This window comes from Ambystoma mexicanum, chromosome 1p, assembly GCF_040938575.1.
Source record: "Ambystoma mexicanum isolate Mex_15411 chromosome 1p, UKY_AmexF1_1, whole genome shotgun sequence".
Taxonomy (NCBI): domain Eukaryota; kingdom Metazoa; phylum Chordata; class Amphibia; order Caudata; family Ambystomatidae; genus Ambystoma; species Ambystoma mexicanum.
The window spans coordinates 170,323-190,585 of NC_090921.1; the positions used below are offsets into that span (position 1 = coordinate 170,323).

The 20,263-nt window shown below is 50.0% G+C and overlaps 14 non-coding genes and 3 pseudogenes across 14 annotated transcripts; all 17 read right to left on the minus strand.

The window, feature by feature from the left end:
• Nucleotides 1-364: 364 nt before the first annotated feature.
• On the minus strand, nt 365-555 carry LOC138464473 (U2 spliceosomal RNA). Its single transcript, XR_011267057.1, has one exon. It is a non-coding gene; the product is annotated as a U2 spliceosomal RNA (small nuclear RNA).
• Nucleotides 556-1,178: 623 nt separating this feature from the next.
• Nucleotides 1,179-1,369, minus strand: LOC138464495 (U2 spliceosomal RNA). The gene has a single exon (XR_011267079.1). It is a non-coding gene; the product is annotated as a U2 spliceosomal RNA (small nuclear RNA).
• A 623-nt stretch (nt 1,370-1,992) lies between these two features.
• Nucleotides 1,993-2,183, minus strand: LOC138464506 (U2 spliceosomal RNA). Its single transcript, XR_011267090.1, has one exon. It is a non-coding gene; the product is annotated as a U2 spliceosomal RNA (small nuclear RNA).
• Nucleotides 2,184-2,806: 623 nt separating this feature from the next.
• On the minus strand, nt 2,807-2,997 carry LOC138464517 (U2 spliceosomal RNA). Its single transcript, XR_011267101.1, has one exon. It is a non-coding gene; the product is annotated as a U2 spliceosomal RNA (small nuclear RNA).
• Nucleotides 2,998-3,620: 623 nt separating this feature from the next.
• On the minus strand, nt 3,621-3,843 carry LOC138460544 (U2 spliceosomal RNA; annotated as a pseudogene).
• A 2,712-nt stretch (nt 3,844-6,555) lies between these two features.
• On the minus strand, nt 6,556-6,746 carry LOC138464528 (U2 spliceosomal RNA). Its single transcript, XR_011267112.1, has one exon. It is a non-coding gene; the product is annotated as a U2 spliceosomal RNA (small nuclear RNA).
• Nucleotides 6,747-7,369: 623 nt separating this feature from the next.
• On the minus strand, nt 7,370-7,560 carry LOC138464539 (U2 spliceosomal RNA). Its single transcript, XR_011267123.1, has one exon. It is a non-coding gene; the product is annotated as a U2 spliceosomal RNA (small nuclear RNA).
• A 623-nt stretch (nt 7,561-8,183) lies between these two features.
• LOC138464550 (U2 spliceosomal RNA) lies at nt 8,184-8,374 on the minus strand. Its single transcript, XR_011267134.1, has one exon. It is a non-coding gene; the product is annotated as a U2 spliceosomal RNA (small nuclear RNA).
• Nucleotides 8,375-8,997: 623 nt separating this feature from the next.
• On the minus strand, nt 8,998-9,188 carry LOC138464561 (U2 spliceosomal RNA). Its single transcript, XR_011267145.1, has one exon. It is a non-coding gene; the product is annotated as a U2 spliceosomal RNA (small nuclear RNA).
• A 622-nt stretch (nt 9,189-9,810) lies between these two features.
• On the minus strand, nt 9,811-10,001 carry LOC138464572 (U2 spliceosomal RNA). The gene has a single exon (XR_011267156.1). It is a non-coding gene; the product is annotated as a U2 spliceosomal RNA (small nuclear RNA).
• A 623-nt stretch (nt 10,002-10,624) lies between these two features.
• LOC138460555 (U2 spliceosomal RNA) lies at nt 10,625-10,847 on the minus strand (annotated as a pseudogene).
• A 2,708-nt stretch (nt 10,848-13,555) lies between these two features.
• Nucleotides 13,556-13,746, minus strand: LOC138464583 (U2 spliceosomal RNA). Its single transcript, XR_011267167.1, has one exon. It is a non-coding gene; the product is annotated as a U2 spliceosomal RNA (small nuclear RNA).
• Nucleotides 13,747-14,369: 623 nt separating this feature from the next.
• Nucleotides 14,370-14,560, minus strand: LOC138464595 (U2 spliceosomal RNA). The gene has a single exon (XR_011267178.1). It is a non-coding gene; the product is annotated as a U2 spliceosomal RNA (small nuclear RNA).
• Nucleotides 14,561-15,183: 623 nt separating this feature from the next.
• Nucleotides 15,184-15,406, minus strand: LOC138460566 (U2 spliceosomal RNA; annotated as a pseudogene).
• Nucleotides 15,407-18,114: 2,708 nt separating this feature from the next.
• Nucleotides 18,115-18,305, minus strand: LOC138464617 (U2 spliceosomal RNA). The gene has a single exon (XR_011267199.1). It is a non-coding gene; the product is annotated as a U2 spliceosomal RNA (small nuclear RNA).
• Nucleotides 18,306-18,928: 623 nt separating this feature from the next.
• LOC138464628 (U2 spliceosomal RNA) lies at nt 18,929-19,119 on the minus strand. Its single transcript, XR_011267210.1, has one exon. It is a non-coding gene; the product is annotated as a U2 spliceosomal RNA (small nuclear RNA).
• Nucleotides 19,120-19,742: 623 nt separating this feature from the next.
• Nucleotides 19,743-19,933, minus strand: LOC138464639 (U2 spliceosomal RNA). The gene has a single exon (XR_011267221.1). It is a non-coding gene; the product is annotated as a U2 spliceosomal RNA (small nuclear RNA).
• Nucleotides 19,934-20,263: the final 330 nt, after the last annotated feature.

Genomic DNA, 20,263 nt, shown 5'->3' on the forward strand with positions numbered 1-20,263 from the left:
CGTCACCTAGCGGCCGAAAGTCACCCTCAGCTGCCCAGGAGATGCTCCCCCAAGTGCGTCCCCCTCAGATAAGGCTTGGCCGTTCGGGGCCGTTCGGGGACTTTCAGGGGTGAGGCAGGGCAAGGACAGTGTCCCCCATCTCCTCCTTGTGCTGCTGGCTGGCTGGCTGGCTCCTTTGCCTTGCTTTGCAGCTCCTGTGAAAAGCAAGCAAAAAGGGCAGACTTTTTTTTCCTCCCGTGACACAACAGCACCTTTTCCGAAACACTGGAAAAAAAAACACATTTAAACAAAAAAATATTGCAAAGTGCTCTTCTTTCAAGAATTGCTCAGTCTTTCTTTTTCACAGCATTGTTTTCCCCAAGTGGGGAAGTGCACCAGTCCTGGAGGTACTGCAATACCAAGTTGATGCGTGGAGTGGACAGAGCAAGCTCCCATTCCATCTCCCGGTTCCAAAAATCAATTTAATATATGGTCCCCAGATAGAGGACGTATCAGATATTAAACTGATAAGAACAGATACTACACTTGATCTTAGCCAAAAGGCCGAGAAGCGATGCCCACAAAAGCTTTGCCTGAAAGACTGCTGCTCGGCAGCTCCCCTGCTGACTCGGAGCAACGCTCTGCGGCAGAGCCCCAGATTCCTCGGCCAAGAATAGCATTTGCATGACCAGCATGCCCGGCGGTATGGTAAGCATATTTTGCATGGCTCCGCCCCAAGATTTCCATGGGTCCCACAGCGCCTGGTGCGAGACGGCCAGACACAGGCTGCAGAGCTCCACCCAGCCAAGCTGCAGCCCGGCCTGGCACTGGCCCCGTCACCTAGCGGCCGAAAGTCACCCTCAGCTGCCCAGGAGATGCTCCCCCAAGTGCGTCCCCCTCAGATAAGGCTTGGCCGTTCGGGGCCGTTCGGGGACTTTCAGGGGTGAGGCAGGGCAAGGACAGTGTCCCCCATCTCCTCCTTGTGCTGCTGGCTGGCTGGCTGGCTCCTTTGCCTTGCTTTGCAGCTCCTGTGAAAAGCAAGCAAAAAGGGCAGACTTTTTTTTCCTCCCGTGACACAACAGCACCTTTTCCGAAACACTGGAAAAAAAAAACACATTTAAACAAAAAAATATTGCAAAGTGCTCTTCTTTCAAGAATTGCTCAGTCTTTCTTTTTCACAGCATTGTTTTCCCCAAGTGGGGAAGTGCACCAGTCCTGGAGGTACTGCAATACCAAGTTGATGCGTGGAGTGGACAGAGCAAGCTCCCATTCCATCTCCCGGTTCCAAAAATCAATTTAATATATGGTCCCCAGATAGAGGACGTATCAGATATTAAACTGATAAGAACAGATACTACACTTGATCTTAGCCAAAAGGCCGAGAAGCGATGCCCACAAAAGCTTTGCCTGAAAGACTGCTGCTCGGCAGCTCCCCTGCTGACTCGGAGCAACGCTCTGCGGCAGAGCCCCAGATTCCTCGGCCAAGAATAGCATTTGCATGACCAGCATGCCCGGCGGTATGGTAAGCATATTTTGCATGGCTCCGCCCCAAGATTTCCATGGGTCCCACAGCGCCTGGTGCGAGACGGCCAGACACAGGCTGCAGAGCTCCACCCAGCCAAGCTGCAGCCCGGCCTGGCACTGGCCCCGTCACCTAGCGGCCGAAAGTCACCCTCAGCTGCCCAGGAGATGCTCCCCCAAGTGCGTCCCCCTCAGATAAGGCTTGGCCGTTCGGGGCCGTTCGGGGCCTTTCAGGGGTGAGGCAGGGCAAGGACAGTGTCCCCCATCTCCTCCTTGTGCTGCTGGCTGGCTGGCTGGCTCCTTTGCCTTGCTTTGCAGCTCCTGTGAAAAGCAAGCAAAAAGGGCAGACTTTTTTTTCCTCCCGTGACACAACAGCACCTTTTCCGAAACACTGGAAAAAAAAAACACATTTAAACAAAAAAATATTGCAAAGTGCTCTTCTTTCAAGAATTGCTCAGTCTTTCTTTTTCACAGCATTGTTTTCCCCAAGTGGGGAAGTGCACCAGTCCTGGAGGTACTGCAATACCAAGTTGATGCGTGGAGTGGACAGAGCAAGCTCCCATTCCATCTCCCGGTTCCAAAAATCAATTTAATATATGGTCCCCAGATAGAGGACGTATCAGATATTAAACTGATAAGAACAGATACTACACTTGATCTTAGCCAAAAGGCCGAGAAGCGATGCCCACAAAAGCTTTGCCTGAAAGACTGCTGCTCGGCAGCTCCCCTGCTGACTCGGAGCAACGCTCTGCGGCAGAGCCCCAGATTCCTCGGCCAAGAATAGCATTTGCATGACCAGCATGCCCGGCGGTATGGTAAGCATATTTTGCATGGCTCCGCCCCAAGATTTCCATGGGTCCCACAGCGCCTGGTGCGAGACGGCCAGACACAGGCTGCAGAGCTCCACCCAGCCAAGCTGCAGCCCGGCCTGGCACTGGCCCCGTCACCTAGCGGCCGAAAGTCACCCTCAGCTGCCCAGGAGATGCTCCCCCAAGTGCGTCCCCCTCAGATAAGGCTTGGCCGTTCGGGGCCGTTCGGGGACTTTCAGGGGTGAGGCAGGGCAAGGACAGTGTCCCCCATCTCCTCCTTGTGCTGCTGGCTGGCTGGCTGGCTCCTTTGCCTTGCTTTGCAGCTCCTGTGAAAAGCAAGCAAAAAGGGCAGACTTTTTTTTCCTCCCGTGACACAACAGCACCTTTTCCGAAACACTGGAAAAAAAAAACACATTTAAACAAAAAAATATTGCAAAGTGCTCTTCTTTCAAGAATTGCTCAGTCTTTCTTTTTCACAGCATTGTTTTCCCCAAGTGGGGAAGTGCACCAGTCCTGGAGGTACTGCAATACCAAGTTGATGCGTGGAGTGGACAGAGCAAGCTCCCATTCCATCTCCCGGTTCCAAAAATCAATTTAATATATGGTCCCCAGATAGAGGACGTATCAGATATTAAACTGATAAGAACAGATACTACACTTGATCTTAGCCAAAAGGCCGAGAAGCGATGCCCACAAAAGCTTTGCCTGAAAGACTGCTGCTCGGCAGCTCCCCTGCTGACTCGGAGCAACGCTCTGCGGCAGAGCCCCAGATTCCTCGGCCAAGAATAGCATTTGCATGACCAGCATGCCCGGCGGTATGGTAAGCATATTTTGCATGGCTCCGCCCCAAGATTTCCATGGGTCCCACAGCGCCTGGTGCGAGACGGCCAGACACAGGCTGCAGAGCTCCACCCAGCCAAGCTGCAGCCCGGCCTGGCACTGGCCCCGTCACCTAGCGGCCGAAAGTCACCCTCAGCTGCCCAGGAGATGCTCCCCCAAGTGCGTCCCCCTCAGATAAGGCTTGGCCGTTCGGGGCCGTTCGGGGCCTTTCAGGGGTGAGGCAGGGCAAGGACAGTGTCCCCCATCTCCTCCTTGTGCTGCTGGCTGGCTGGCTGGCTCCTTTGCCTTGCTTTGCAGCTCCTGTGAAAAGCAAGCAAAAAGGGCAGACTTTTTTTTCCTCCCGTGACACAACAGCACCTTTTCCGAAACACTGGAAAAAAAAAACACATTTAAACAAAAAAATATTGCAAAGTGCTCTTCTTTCAAGAATTGCTCAGTCTTTCTTTTTCACAGCATTGTTTTCCCCAAGTGGGGAAGTGCACCAGTCCTGGAGGTACTGCAATACCAAGTTGATGCGTGGAGTGGACAGAGCAAGCTCCCATTCCATCTCCCGGTTCCAAAAATCAATTTAATATATGGTCCCCAGATAGAGGACGTATCAGATATTAAACTGATAAGAACAGATTTTTTCTTTTTTTTTTTTCGGTCTCCACTTCACCCCTTCAACCGTCCCAAACCTCCAATTTAAAAAAATGCCAATCAAAAAAATCCAAATCAAAAAGCCAATAAAAAATACACAAATTTAAAAAACACCAAATCAAAAAAAAACACCAAAAAATTCCAACTTCCTCAACAGACTATACAATTTTTTTTTTTTTTTTTTTTTTTCCCCCCTTTTCTTTTCCTTTTTTCTTTTCTTCACCTTTCATTTTATTTTATTCATTTTTCCTTATTTCTCACATCTTCTTTTCCCATTCCGGTACTATTTGAAAGATGCCTTCCCATCTCTAATGACTGACCGACTCCGGTCAGATCTCTGTCTCCTCAACTTTCGCTCAGTCTTCTTCAATAACCGAATATCCACCTCCTCGTTCTTCTCACTGTCCGATGCAGACTGCAAAACACCAGAACTATTCGACGTCTCCATCCCCTTAACTTGCCCCATTCCTTCAGCTTTTTTAATAACCACTCTTTCTCTCTTCAAAAGATTCTCGACATGCGATGTTAAAGAAGGGGGCAACACTGAATCTTGTTCAGCCGAAAAACCTCCCACCTCAGGGATCAAAGTACCTTCTCTCCCTACTGACTCCCTAGCCTGTGCCGCATCCTCTATCTCAAACTGCTCTCGTTTGTAAGCCCGATACGACCTGAATAACTCTTGATGGTCCTCTAAATCATCATCCTCCCATTCTCTATCAATCCGAGCTAGTAAATAACCTTCTGCAACCAATTTTTCACGCGCAGGAGAAAATATCCCCTCCTCTCCAAAGTCCTTCGGCCATTGTTCCATCATTTCCCTAACTTCATCTTCCGTTAACAACTTTCCAACATTCTCTGTAACCATCTCCTCCACCTGTTCCCCAACCACCAAACAAGCTGCGACCCCACCATCCTCCCGATTAATTCCACTGCCACTGGCTGTTTGAACATATGAATCTTTGTCTATCCCCTCCCTTCCACTAGCTGTTTGAGCAATATCTTCTTCATCTATACTCTCTGCAGATCCTTTCTCATCTACCGCTACAATTTTTCCCACATCATCTCCCCGTGCCGTATCCACGATTTCAACCAACTTCTCTTTCTTCCTCAAATCTTCCAACGTGCTAATCAGATTTGTCTCAACTTCACGAACCCCACTGTGAAAACCACCTTCACTAGCAGCTTGTGCATATGTACGCCGGGTAGTCGGGCATGACACTGCAACATGTCCTTCCATATCACAAACAGTACACATCAGCTTCTGATCACAGTCCACTATTTTATGGTCCGGATTACCACAATTCCAACATTTATCTTTCGGGCAATCCCGTTTTGCATGTCCAAACTGTCGACAAAACCTACAAAACACTGGCTGGTTGGGGTAATACAAATACCCATTCTGTTCCAAAATCTTAAACACCCCCGGGGGGTGATGTAAACCTCCAATGCCGTCTGGATGTTTCTTTAGCACCACAACAAATCTCCGATCACCGTTAAAATACCCAAATTTATTCCTTTGAACTTGACCTCCTCTCACTTCTTCACAATAATGCAATAACCAATTCCTAATTTTCTCTGCTGACACGAATGGATTGTACATATGTACAGTTAATGGAACAGTTTGTCGGACGAAACAAAGCTCCACCAGAACACCTTCCAAAATACTACTATTCTTCTTTTCCATTTTGTACACTTCATATGCACTCAAGGAAGAGACTTCGTCTACAAAAGTAATATCATACGTGCAAGCGTTTCTGTGCTCTTGCATACAATAAATTTTGTCTTTGTCTGCTTGTAAAGCCTCAAAAAGTACCTTATTAACAACATAGTCGAAATCCTTTACTTCTTGGAAATCCTTCTGGACGGCAATCCGAACTGAATATCTCAACTGCGTTGCCGGCGGTAAAACACGGGATGTTTCAGCCATGCTGGGGGAGTTCTCTGACGCGTTCCCCCTCAAATCTTCCACTCGAAACTCGTCCAGCCCGAAAGATTCTCCGGCCCTTCAAGGCATGATCAGTAGCCCACTCCCTGACCCGAAGGTCAGGGAGGCCAGCTGTAAAAGGAGTCTACCTTGGACTGGGCAAGCCAGACAGCTAAGGTGAATCCCGACACTTGATCATAGCCAAAAGGCCGAGAAGCGATGCCCACAAAAGCTTTGCCTGAAAGACTGCTGCTCGGCAGCTCCCCTGCTGACTCGGAGCAACGCTCTGCGGCAGAGCCCCAGATTCCTCGGCCAAGAATAGCATTTGCATGACCAGCATGCCCGGCGGTATGGTAAGCATATTTTGCATGGCTCCGCCCCAAGATTTACATGGGTCCCACAGCGCCTGGTGCGAGACGGCCAGACACAGGCTGCAGAGCTCCACCCAGCCAAGCTGCAGCCCGGCCTGGCACTGGCCCCGTCACCTAGCGGCCGAAAGTCACCCTCAGCTGCCCAGGAGATGCTCCCCCAAGTGCGTCCCCCTCAGATAAGGCTTGGCCGTTCGGGGCCGTTCGGGGACTTTCAGGGGTGAGGCAGGGCAAGGACAGTGTCCCCCATCTCCTCCTTGTGCTGCTGGCTGGCTGGCTGGCTCCTTTGCCTTGCTTTGCAGCTCCTGTGAAAAGCAAGCAAAAAGGGCAGACTTTTTTTTCCTCCCGTGACACAACAGCACCTTTTCCGAAACACTGGAAAAAAAAACACATTTAAACAAAAAAATATTGCAAAGTGCTCTTCTTTCAAGAATTGCTCAGTCTTTCTTTTTCACAGCATTGTTTTCCCCAAGTGGGGAAGTGCACCAGTCCTGGAGGTACTGCAATACCAAGTTGATGCGTGGAGTGGACAGAGCAAGCTCCCATTCCATCTCCCGGTTCCAAAAATCAATTTAATATATGGTCCCCAGATAGAGGACGTATCAGATATTAAACTGATAAGAACAGATACTACACTTGATCTTAGCCAAAAGGCCGAGAAGCGATGCCCACAAAAGCTTTGCCTGAAAGACTGCTGCTCGGCAGCTCCCCTGCTGACTCGGAGCAACGCTCTGCGGCAGAGCCCCAGATTCCTCGGCCAAGAATAGCATTTGCATGACCAGCATGCCCGGCGGTATGGTAAGCATATTTTGCATGGCTCCGCCCCAAGATTTCCATGGGTCCCACAGCGCCTGGTGCGAGACGGCCAGACACAGGCTGCAGAGCTCCACCCAGCCAAGCTGCAGCCCGGCCTGGCACTGGCCCCGTCACCTAGCGGCCGAAAGTCACCCTCAGCTGCCCAGGAGATGCTCCCCCAAGTGCGTCCCCCTCAGATAAGGCTTGGCCGTTCGGGGCCGTTCGGGGACTTTCAGGGGTGAGGCAGGGCAAGGACAGTGTCCCCCATCTCCTCCTTGTGCTGCTGGCTGGCTGGCTGGCTCCTTTGCCTTGCTTTGCAGCTCCTGTGAAAAGCAAGCAAAAAGGGCAGACTTTTTTTTCCTCCCGTGACACAACAGCACCTTTTCCGAAACACTGGAAAAAAAAAACACATTTAAACAAAAAAATATTGCAAAGTGCTCTTCTTTCAAGAATTGCTCAGTCTTTCTTTTTCACAGCATTGTTTTCCCCAAGTGGGGAAGTGCACCAGTCCTGGAGGTACTGCAATACCAAGTTGATGCGTGGAGTGGACAGAGCAAGCTCCCATTCCATCTCCCGGTTCCAAAAATCAATTTAATATATGGTCCCCAGATAGAGGACGTATCAGATATTAAACTGATAAGAACAGATACTACACTTGATCTTAGCCAAAAGGCCGAGAAGCGATGCCCACAAAAGCTTTGCCTGAAAGACTGCTGCTCGGCAGCTCCCCTGCTGACTCGGAGCAACGCTCTGCGGCAGAGCCCCAGATTCCTCGGCCAAGAATAGCATTTGCATGACCAGCATGCCCGGCGGTATGGTAAGCATATTTTGCATGGCTCCGCCCCAAGATTTCCATGGGTCCCACAGCGCCTGGTGCGAGACGGCCAGACACAGGCTGCAGAGCTCCACCCAGCCAAGCTGCAGCCCGGCCTGGCACTGGCCCCGTCACCTAGCGGCCGAAAGTCACCCTCAGCTGCCCAGGAGATGCTCCCCCAAGTGCGTCCCCCTCAGATAAGGCTTGGCCGTTCGGGGCCGTTCGGGGCCTTTCAGGGGTGAGGCAGGGCAAGGACAGTGTCCCCCATCTCCTCCTTGTGCTGCTGGCTGGCTGGCTGGCTCCTTTGCCTTGCTTTGCAGCTCCTGTGAAAAGCAAGCAAAAAGGGCAGACTTTTTTTTCCTCCCGTGACACAACAGCACCTTTTCCGAAACACTGGAAAAAAAAAACACTTTTAAACAAAAAAATATTGCAAAGTGCTCTTCTTTCAAGAATTGCTCAGTCTTTCTTTTTCACAGCATTGTTTTCCCCAAGTGGGGAAGTGCACCAGTCCTGGAGGTACTGCAATACCAAGTTGATGCGTGGAGTGGACAGAGCAAGCTCCCATTCCATCTCCCGGTTCCAAAAATCAATTTAATATATGGTCCCCAGATAGAGGACGTATCAGATATTAAACTGATAAGAACAGATACTACACTTGATCTTAGCCAAAAGGCCGAGAAGCGATGCCCACAAAAGCTTTGCCTGAAAGACTGCTGCTCGGCAGCTCCCCTGCTGACTCGGAGCAACGCTCTGCGGCAGAGCCCCAGATTCCTCGGCCAAGAATAGCATTTGCATGACCAGCATGCCCGGCGGTATGGTAAGCATATTTTGCATGGCTCCGCCCCAAGATTTCCATGGGTCCCACAGCGCCTGGTGCGAGACGGCCAGACACAGGCTGCAGAGCTCCACCCAGCCAAGCTGCAGCCCGGCCTGGCACTGGCCCCGTCACCTAGCGGCCGAAAGTCACCCTCAGCTGCCCAGGAGATGCTCCCCCAAGTGCGTCCCCCTCAGATAAGGCTTGGCCGTTCGGGGCCGTTCGAGGCCTTTCAGGGGTGAGGCAGGGCAAGGACAGTGTCCCCCATCTCCTCCTTGTGCTGCTGGCTGGCTGGCTGGCTCCTTTGCCTTGCTTTGCAGCTCCTGTGAAAAGCAAGCAAAAAGGGCAGACTTTTTTTTCCTCCCGTGACACAACAGCACCTTTTCCGAAACACTGGAAAAAAAAAACACATTTAAACAAAAAAATATTGCAAAGTGCTCTTCTTTCAAGAATTGCTCAGTCTTTCTTTTTCACAGCATTGTTTTCCCCAAGTGGGGAAGTGCACCAGTCCTGGAGGTACTGCAATACCAAGTTGATGCGTGGAGTGGACAGAGCAAGCTCCCATTCCATCTCCCGGTTCCAAAAATCAATTTAATATATGGTCCCCAGATAGAGGACGTATCAGATATTAAACTGATAAGAACAGATACTACACTTGATCTTAGCCAAAAGGCCGAGAAGCGATGCCCACAAAAGCTTTGCCTGAAAGACTGCTGCTCGGCAGCTCCCCTGCTGACTCGGAGCAACGCTCTGCGGCAGAGCCCCAGATTCCTCGGCCAAGAATAGCATTTGCATGACCAGCATGCCCGGCGGTATGGTAAGCATATTTTGCATGGCTCCGCCCCAAGATTTCCATGGGTCCCACAGCGCCTGGTGCGAGACGGCCAGACACAGGCTGCAGAGCTCCACCCAGCCAAGCTGCAGCCCGGCCTGGCACTGGCCCCGTCACCTAGCGGCCGAAAGTCACCCTCAGCTGCCCAGGAGATGCTCCCCCAAGTGCGTCCCCCTCAGATAAGGCTTGGCCGTTCGGGGCCGTTCGGGGCCTTTCAGGGGTGAGGCAGGGCAAGGACAGTGTCCCCCATCTCCTCCTTGTGCTGCTGGCTGGCTGGCTGGCTCCTTTGCCTTGCTTTGCAGCTCCTGTGAAAAGCAAGCAAAAAGGGCAGACTTTTTTTTCCTCCCGTGACACAACAGCACCTTTTCCGAAACACTGGAAAAAAAAACACATTTAAACAAAAAAATATTGCAAAGTGCTCTTCTTTCAAGAATTGCTCAGTCTTTCTTTTTCACAGCATTGTTTTCCCCAAGTGGGGAAGTGCACCAGTCCTGGAGGTACTGCAATACCAAGTTGATGCGTGGAGTGGACAGAGCAAGCTCCCATTCCATCTCCCGGTTCCAAAAATCAATTTAATATATGGTCCCCAGATAGAGGACGTATCAGATATTAAACTGATAAGAACAGATACTACACTTGATCTTAGCCAAAAGGCCGAGAAGCGATGCCCACAAAAGCTTTGCCTGAAAGACTGCTGCTCGGCAGCTCCCCTGCTGACTCGGAGCAACGCTCTGCGGCAGAGCCCCAGATTCCTCGGCCAAGAATAGCATTTGCATGACCAGCATGCCCGGCGGTATGGTAAGCATATTTTGCATGGCTCCGCCCCAAGATTTCCATGGGTCCCACAGCGCCTGGTGCGAGACGGCCAGACACAGGCTGCAGAGCTCCACCCAGAGAAGCTGCAGCCCGGCCTGGCACTGGCCCCGTCACCTAGCGGCCGAAAGTCACCCTCAGCTGCCCAGGAGATGCTCCCCCAAGTGCGTCCCCCTCAGATAAGGCTTGGCCGTTCGGGGCCGTTCGGGGCCTTTCAGGGGTGAGGCAGGGCAAGGACAGTGTCCCCCATCTCCTCCTTGTGCTGCTGGCTGGCTGGCTGGCTCCTTTGCCTTGCTTTGCAGCTCCTGTGAAAAGCAAGCAAAAAGGGCAGACTTTTTTTTCCTCCCGTGACACAACAGCACCTTTTCCGAAACACTGGAAAAAAAAAACACATTTAAACAAAAAAATATTGCAAAGTGCTCTTCTTTCAAGAATTGCTCAGTCTTTCTTTTTCACAGCATTGTTTTCCCCAAGTGGGGAAGTGCACCAGTCCTGGAGGTACTGCAATACCAAGTTGATGCGTGGAGTGGACAGAGCAAGCTCCCATTCCATCTCCCGGTTCCAAAAATCAATTTAATATATGGTCCCCAGATAGAGGACGTATCAGATATTAAACTGATAAGAACAGATTTTTTCTTTTTTTTTTTTCGGTCTCCACTTCACCCCTTCAACCGTCCCAAACCTCCAATTTAAAAAAATGCCAATCAAAAAAATCCAAATCAAAAAGCCAATAAAAAATACACAAATTTAAAAAACACCAAATCAAAAAAAAACACCAAAAAATTCCAACTTCCTCAACAGACTATACAATTTTTTTTTTTTTTTTTTTCCCCCCTTTTCTTTTCCTTTTTTCTTTTCTTCACCTTTCATTTTATTTTATTCATTTTTCCTTATTTCTCACATCTTCTTTTCCCATTCCGGTACTATTTGAAAGATGCCTTCCCATCTCTAATGACTGACCGACTCCGGTCAGATCTCTGTCTCCTCAACTTTCGCTCAGTCTTCTTCAATAACCGAATATCCACCTCCTCGTTCTTCTCACTGTCCGATGCAGACTGCAAAACACCAGAACTATTCGACGTCTCCATCCCCTTAACTTGCCCCATTCCTTCAGCTTTTTTAATAACCACTCTTTCTCTCTTCAAAAGATTCTCGACATGCGATGTTAAAGAAGGGGGCAACACTGAATCTTGTTCAGCCGAAAAACCTCCCACCTCAGGGATCAAAGTACCTTCTCTCCCTACTGACTCCCTAGCCTGTGCCGCATCCTCTATCTCAAACTGCTCTCGTTTGTAAGCCCGATACGACCTGAATAACTCTTGATGGTCCTCTAAATCATCATCCTCCCATTCTCTATCAATCCGAGCTAGTAAATAACCTTCTGCAACCAATTTTTCACGCGCAGGAGAAAATATCCCCTCCTCTCCAAAGTCCTTCGGCCATTGTTCCATCATTTCCCTAACTTCATCTTCCGTTAACAACTTTCCAACATTCTCTGTAACCATCTCCTCCACCTGTTCCCCAACCACCAAACAAGCTGCGACCCCACCATCCTCCCGATTAATTCCACTGCCACTGGCTGTTTGAACATATGAATCTTTGTCTATCCCCTCCCTTCCACTAGCTGTTTGAGCAATATCTTCTTCATCTATACTCTCTGCAGATCCTTTCTCATCTACCGCTACAATTTTTCCCACATCATCTCCCCGTGCCGTATCCACGATTTCAACCAACTTCTCTTTCTTCCTCAAATCTTCCAACGTGCTAATCAGATTTGTCTCAACTTCACGAACCCCACTGTGAAAACCACCTTCACTAGCAGCTTGTGCATATGTACGCCGGGTAGTCGGGCATGACACTGCAACATGTCCTTCCATATCACAAACAGTACACATCAGCTTCTGATCACAGTCCACTATTTTATGGTCCGGATTACCACAATTCCAACATTTATCTTTCGGGCAATCCCGTTTTGCATGTCCAAACTGTCGACAAAACCTACAAAACACTGGCTGGTTGGGGTAATACAAATACCCATTCTGTTCCAAAATCTTAAACACCCCCGGGGGGTGATGTAAACCTCCAATGCCGTCTGGATGTTTCTTTAGCACCACAACAAATCTCCGATCACCGTTAAAATACCCAAATTTATTCCTTTGAACTTGACCTCCTCTCACTTCTTCACAATAATGCAATAACCAATTCCTAATTTTCTCTGCTGACACGAATGGATTGTACATATGTACAGTTAATGGAACAGTTTGTCGGACGAAACAAAGCTCCACCAGAACACCTTCCAAAATACTACTATTCTTCTTTTCCATTTTGTACACTTCATATGCACTCAAGGAAGAGACTTCGTCTACAAAAGTAATATCATACGTGCAAGCGTTTCTGTGCTCTTGCATACAATAAATTTTGTCTTTGTCTGCTTGTAAAGCCTCAAAAAGTACCTTATTAACAACATAGTCGAAATCCTTTACTTCTTGGAAATCCTTCTGGACGGCAATCCGAACTGAATATCTCAACTGCGTTGCCGGCGGTAAAACACGGGATGTTTCAGCCATGCTGGGGGAGTTCTCTGACGCGTTCCCCCTCAAATCTTCCACTCGAAACTCGTCCAGCCCGAAAGATTCTCCGGCCCTTCAAGGCATGATCAGTAGCCCACTCCCTGACCCGAAGGTCAGGGAGGCCAGCTGTAAAAGGAGTCTACCTTGGACTGGGCAAGCCAGACAGCTAAGGTGAATCCCGACACTTGATCATAGCCAAAAGGCCGAGAAGCGATGCCCACAAAAGCTTTGCCTGAAAGACTGCTGCTCGGCAGCTCCCCTGCTGACTCGGAGCAACGCTCTGCGGCAGAGCCCCAGATTCCTCGGCCAAGAATAGCATTTGCATGACCAGCATGCCCGGCGGTATGGTAAGCATATTTTGCATGGCTCCGCCCCAAGATTTACATGGGTCCCACAGCGCCTGGTGCGAGACGGCCAGACACAGGCTGCAGAGCTCCACCCAGCCAAGCTGCAGCCCGGCCTGGCACTGGCCCCGTCACCTAGCGGCCGAAAGTCACCCTCAGCTGCCCAGGAGATGCTCCCCCAAGTGCGTCCCCCTCAGATAAGGCTTGGCCGTTCGGGGCCGTTCGGGGACTTTCAGGGGTGAGGCAGGGCAAGGACAGTGTCCCCCATCTCCTCCTTGTGCTGCTGGCTGGCTGGCTGGCTCCTTTGCCTTGCTTTGCAGCTCCTGTGAAAAGCAAGCAAAAAGGGCAGACTTTTTTTTCCTCCCGTGACACAACAGCACCTTTTCCGAAACACTGGAAAAAAAAACACATTTAAACAAAAAAATATTGCAAAGTGCTCTTCTTTCAAGAATTGCTCAGTCTTTCTTTTTCACAGCATTGTTTTCCCCAAGTGGGGAAGTGCACCAGTCCTGGAGGTACTGCAATACCAAGTTGATGCGTGGAGTGGACAGAGCAAGCTCCCATTCCATCTCCCGGTTCCAAAAATCAATTTAATATATGGTCCCCAGATAGAGGACGTATCAGATATTAAACTGATAAGAACAGATACTACACTTGATCTTAGCCAAAAGGCCGAGAAGCGATGCCCACAAAAGCTTTGCCTGAAAGACTGCTGCTCGGCAGCTCCCCTGCTGACTCGGAGCAACGCTCTGCGGCAGAGCCCCAGATTCCTCGGCCAAGAATAGCATTTGCATGACCAGCATGCCCGGCGGTATGGTAAGCATATTTTGCATGGCTCCGCCCCAAGATTTCCATGGGTCCCACAGCGCCTGGTGCGAGACGGCCAGACACAGGCTGCAGAGCTCCACCCAGCCAAGCTGCAGCCCGGCCTGGCACTGGCCCCGTCACCTAGCGGCCGAAAGTCACCCTCAGCTGCCCAGGAGATGCTCCCCCAAGTGCGTCCCCCTCAGATAAGGCTTGGCCGTTCGGGGCCGTTCGGGGACTTTCAGGGGTGAGGCAGGGCAAGGACAGTGTCCCCCATCTCCTCCTTGTGCTGCTGGCTGGCTGGCTGGCTCCTTTGCCTTGCTTTGCAGCTCCTGTGAAAAGCAAGCAAAAAGGGCAGACTTTTTTTTCCTCCCGTGACACAACAGCACCTTTTCCGAAACACTGGAAAAAAAAAACACATTTAAACAAAAAAATATTGCAAAGTGCTCTTCTTTCAAGAATTGCTCAGTCTTTCTTTTTCACAGCATTGTTTTCCCCAAGTGGGGAAGTGCACCAGTCCTGGAGGTACTGCAATACCAAGTTGATGCGTGGAGTGGACAGAGCAAGCTCCCATTCCATCTCCCGGTTCCAAAAATCAATTTAATATATGGTCCCCAGATAGAGGACGTATCAGATATTAAACTGATAAGAACAGATACTACACTTGATCTTAGCCAAAAGGCCGAGAAGCGATGCCCACAAAAGCTTTGCCTGAAAGACTGCTGCTCGGCAGCTCCCCTGCTGACTCGGAGCAACGCTCTGCGGCAGAGCCCCAGATTCCTCGGCCAAGAATAGCATTTGCATGACCAGCATGCCCGGCGGTATGGTAAGCATATTTTGCATGGCTCCGCCCCAAGATTTCCATGGGTCCCACAGCGCCTGGTGCGAGACGGCCAGACACAGGCTGCAGAGCTCCACCCAGCCAAGCTGCAGCCCGGCCTGGCACTGGCCCCGTCACCTAGCGGCCGAAAGTCACCCTCAGCTGCCCAGGAGATGCTCCCCCAAGTGCGTCCCCCTCAGATAAGGCTTGGCCGTTCGGGGCCGTTCGGGGCCTTTCAGGGGTGAGGCAGGGCAAGGACAGTGTCCCCCATCTCCTCCTTGTGCTGCTGGCTGGCTGGCTGGCTCCTTTGCCTTGCTTTGCAGCTCCTGTGAAAAGCAAGCAAAAAGGGCAGACTTTTTTTTCCTCCCGTGACACAACAGCACCTTTTCCGAAACACTGGAAAAAAAAAACACATTTAAACAAAAAAATATTGCAAAGTGCTCTTCTTTCAAGAATTGCTCAGTCTTTCTTTTTCACAGCATTGTTTTCCCCAAGTGGGGAAGTGCACCAGTCCTGGAGGTACTGCAATACCAAGTTGATGCGTGGAGTGGACAGAGCAAGCTCCCATTCCATCTCCCGGTTCCAAAAATCAATTTAATATATGGTCCCCAGATAGAGGACGTATCAGATATTAAACTGATAAGAACAGATTTTTTCTTTTTTTTTTTTCGGTCTCCACTTCACCCCTTCAACCGTCCCAAACCTCCAATTTAAAAAAATGCCAATCAAAAAAATCCAAATCAAAAAGCCAATAAAAAATACACAAATTTAAAAAACACCAAATCAAAAAAAAACACCAAAAAATTCCAACTTCCTCAACAGACTATACAATTTTTTTTTTTTTTTTTTTCCCCCCTTTTCTTTTCCTTTTTTCTTTTCTTCACCTTTCATTTTATTTTATTCATTTTTCCTTATTTCTCACATCTTCTTTTCCCATTCCGGTACTATTTGAAAGATGCCTTCCCATCTCTAATGACTGACCGACTCCGGTCAGATCTCTGTCTCCTCAACTTTCGCTCAGTCTTCTTCAATAACCGAATATCCACCTCCTCGTTCTTCTCACTGTCCGATGCAGACTGCAAAACACCAGAACTATTCGACGTCTCCATCCCCTTAACTTGCCCCATTCCTTCAGCTTTTTTAATAACCACTCTTTCTCTCTTCAAAAGATTCTCGACATGCGATGTTAAAGAAGGGGGCAACACTGAATCTTGTTCAGCCGAAAAACCTCCCACCTCAGGGATCAAAGTACCTTCTCTCCCTACTGACTCCCTAGCCTGTGCCGCATCCTCTATCTCAAACTGCTCTCGTTTGTAAGCCCGATACGACCTGAATAACTCTTGATGGTCCTCTAAATCATCATCCTCCCATTCTCTATCAATCCGAGCTAGTAAATAACCTTCTGCAACCAATTTTTCACGCGCAGGAGAAAATATCCCCTCCTCTCCAAAGTCCTTCGGCCATTGTTCCATCATTTCCCTAACTTCATCTTCCGTTAACAACTTTCCAACATTCTCTGTAACCATCTCCTCCACCTGTTCCCCAACCACCAAACAAGCTGCGACCCCACCATCCTCCCGATTAATTCCACTGCCACTGGCTGTTTGAACATATGAATCTTTGTCTATCCCCTCCCTTCCACTAGCTGTTTGAGCAATATCTTCTTCATCTATACTCTCTGCAGATCCTTTCTCATCTACCGCTACAATTTTTCCCACATCATCTCCCCGTGCCGTATCCACGATTTCAACCAACTTCTCTTTCTTCCTCAAATCTTCCAACGTGCTAATCAGATTTGTCTCAACTTCACGAACCCCACTGTGAAAACCACCTTCACTAGCAGCTTGTGCATATGTACGCCGGGTAGTCGGGCATGACACTGCAACATGTCCTTCCATATCACAAACAGTACACATCAGCTTCTGATCACAGTCCACTATTTTATGGTCCGGATTACCACAATTCCAACATTTATCTTTCGGGCAATCCCGTTTTGCATGTCCAAACTGTCGACAAAACCTACAAAACACTGGCTGGTTGGGGTAATACAAATACCCATTCTGTTCCAAAATCTTAAACACCCCCGGGGGGTGATGTAAACCTCCAATGCCGTCTGGATGTTTCTTTAGCACCACAACAAATCTCCGATCACCGTTAAAATACCCAAATTTATTCCTTTGAACTTGACCTCCTCTCACTTCTTCACAATAATGCAATAACCAATTCCTAATTTTCTCTGCTGACACGAATGGATTGTACATATGTACAGTTAATGGAACAGTTTGTCGGACGAAACAAAGCTCCACCAGAACACCTTCCAAAATACTACTATTCTTCTTTTCCATTTTGTACACTTCATATGCACTCAAGGAAGAGACTTCGTCTACAAAAGTAATATCATACGTGCAAGCGTTTCTGTGCTCTTGCATACAATAAATTTTGTCTTTGTCTGCTTGTAAAGCCTCAAAAAGTACCTTATTAACAACATAGTCGAAATCCTTTACTTCTTGGAAATCCTTCTGGACGGCAATCCGAACTGAATATCTCAACTGCGTTGCCGGCGGTAAAACACGGGATGTTTCAGCCATGCTGGGGGAGTTCTCTGACGCGTTCCCCCTCAAATCTTCCACTCGAAACTCGTCCAGCCCGAAAGATTCTCCGGCCCTTCAAGGCATGATCAGTAGCCCACTCCCTGACCCGAAGGTCAGGGAGGCCAGCTGTAAAAGGAGTCTACCTTGGACTGGGCAAGCCAGACAGCTAAGGTGAATCCCGACACTTGATCATAGCCAAAAGGCCGAGAAGCGATGCCCACAAAAGCTTTGCCTGAAAGACTGCTGCTCGGCAGCTCCCCTGCTGACTCGGAGCAACGCTCTGCGGCAGAGCCCCAGATTCCTCGGCCAAGAATAGCATTTGCATGACCAGCATGCCCGGCGGTATGGTAAGCATATTTTGCATGGCTCCGCCCCAAGATTTACATGGGTCCCACAGCGCCTGGTGCGAGACGGCCAGACACAGGCTGCAGAGCTCCACCCAGCCAAGCTGCAGCCCGGCCTGGCACTGGCCCCGTCACCTAGCGGCCGAAAGTCACCCTCAGCTGCCCAGGAGATGCTCCCCCAAGTGCGTCCCCCTCAGATAAGGCTTGGCCGTTCGGGGCCGTTCGGGGACTTTCAGGGGTGAGGCAGGGCAAGGACAGTGTCCCCCATCTCCTCCTTGTGCTGCTGGCTGGCTGGCTGGCTCCTTTGCCTTGCTTTGCAGCTCCTGTGAAAAGCAAGCAAAAAGGGCAGACTTTTTTTTCCTCCCGTGACACAACAGCACCTTTTCCGAAACACTGGAAAAAAAAACACATTTAAACAAAAAAATATTGCAAAGTGCTCTTCTTTCAAGAATTGCTCAGTCTTTCTTTTTCACAGCATTGTTTTCCCCAAGTGGGGAAGTGCACCAGTCCTGGAGGTACTGCAATACCAAGTTGATGCGTGGAGTGGACAGAGCAAGCTCCCATTCCATCTCCCGGTTCCAAAAATCAATTTAATATATGGTCCCCAGATAGAGGACGTATCAGATATTAAACTGATAAGAACAGATACTACACTTGATCTTAGCCAAAAGGCCGAGAAGCGATGCCCACAAAAGCTTTGCCTGAAAGACTGCTGCTCGGCAGCTCCCCTGCTGACTCGGAGCAACGCTCTGCGGCAGAGCCCCAGATTCCTCGGCCAAGAATAGCATTTGCATGACCAGCATGCCCGGCGGTATGGTAAGCATATTTTGCATGGCTCCGCCCCAAGATTTCCATGGGTCCCACAGCGCCTGGTGCGAGACGGCCAGACACAGGCTGCAGAGCTCCACCCAGCCAAGCTGCAGCCCGGCCTGGCACTGGCCCCGTCACCTAGCGGCCGAAAGTCACCCTCAGCTGCCCAGGAGATGCTCCCCCAAGTGCGTCCCCCTCAGATAAGGCTTGGCCGTTCGGGGCCGTTCGGGGACTTTCAGGGGTGAGGCAGGGCAAGGACAGTGTCCCCCATCTCCTCCTTGTGCTGCTGGCTGGCTGGCTGGCTCCTTTGCCTTGCTTTGCAGCTCCTGTGAAAAGCAAGCAAAAAGGGCAGACTTTTTTTTCCTCCCGTGACACAACAGCACCTTTTCCGAAACACTGGAAAAAAAAAACACATTTAAACAAAAAAATATTGCAAAGTGCTCTTCTTTCAAGAATTGCTCAGTCTTTCTTTTTCACAGCATTGTTTTCCCCAAGTGGGGAAGTGCACCAGTCCTGGAGGTACTGCAATACCAAGTTGATGCGTGGAGTGGACAGAGCAAGCTCCCATTCCATCTCCCGGTTCCAAAAATCAATTTAATATATGGTCCCCAGATAGAGGACGTATCAGATATTAAACTGATAAGAACAGATACTACACTTGATCTTAGCCAAAAGGCCGAGAAGCGATGCCCACAAAAGCTTTGCCTGAAAGACTGCTGCTCGGCAGCTCCCCTGCTGACTCGGAGCAACGCTCTGCGGCAGAGCCCCAGATTCCTCGGCCAAGAATAGCATTTGCATGACCAGCATGCCCGGCGGTATGGTAAGCATATTTTGCATGGCTCCGCCCCAAGATTTCCATGGGTCCCACAGCGCCTGGTGCGAGACGGCCAGACACAGGCTGCAGAGCTCCACCCAGCCAAGCTGCAGCCCGGCCTGGCACTGGCCCCGTCACCTAGCGGCCGAAAGTCACCCTCAGCTGCCCAGGAGATGCTCCCCCAAGTGCGTCCCCCTCAGATAAGGCTTGGCCGTTCGGGGCCGTTCGGGGCCTTTCAGGGGTGAGGCAGGGCAAGGACAGTGTCCCCCATCTCCTCCTTGTGCTGCTGGCTGGCTGGCTGGCTCCTTTGCCTTGCTTTGCAGCTCCTGTGAAAAGCAAGCAAAAAGGGCAGACTTTTTTTTCCTCCCGTGACACAACAGCACCTTTTCCGAAACACTGGAAAAAAAAAACACTTTTAAACAAAAAAATATTGCAAAGTGCTCTTCTTTCAAGAATTGCTCAGTCTTTCTTTTTCACAGCATTGTTTTCCCCAAGTGGGGAAGTGCACCAGTCCTGGAGGTACTGCAATACCAAGTTGATGCGTGGAGTGGACAGAGCAAGCTCCCATTCCATCTCCCGGTTCCAAAAATCAATTTAATATATGGTCCCCAGATAGAGGACGTATCAGATATTAAACTGATAAGAACAGATACTACACTTGATCTTAGCCAAAAGGCCGAGAAGCGATGCCCACAAAAGCTTTGCCTGAAAGACTGCTGCTCGGCAGCTCCCCTGCTGACTCGGAGCAACGCTCTGCGGCAGAGCCCCAGATTCCTCGGCCAAGAATAGCATTTGCATGACCAGCATGCCCGGCGGTATGGTAAGCATATTTTGCATGGCTCCGCCCCAAGATTTCCATGGGTCCCACAGCGCCTGGTGCGAGACGGCCAGACACAGGCTGCAGAGCTCCACCCAGCCAAGCTGCAGCCCGGCCTGGCACTGGCCCCGTCACCTAGCGGCCGAAAGTCACCCTCAGCTGCCCAGGAGATGCTCCCCCAAGTGCGTCCCCCTCAGATAA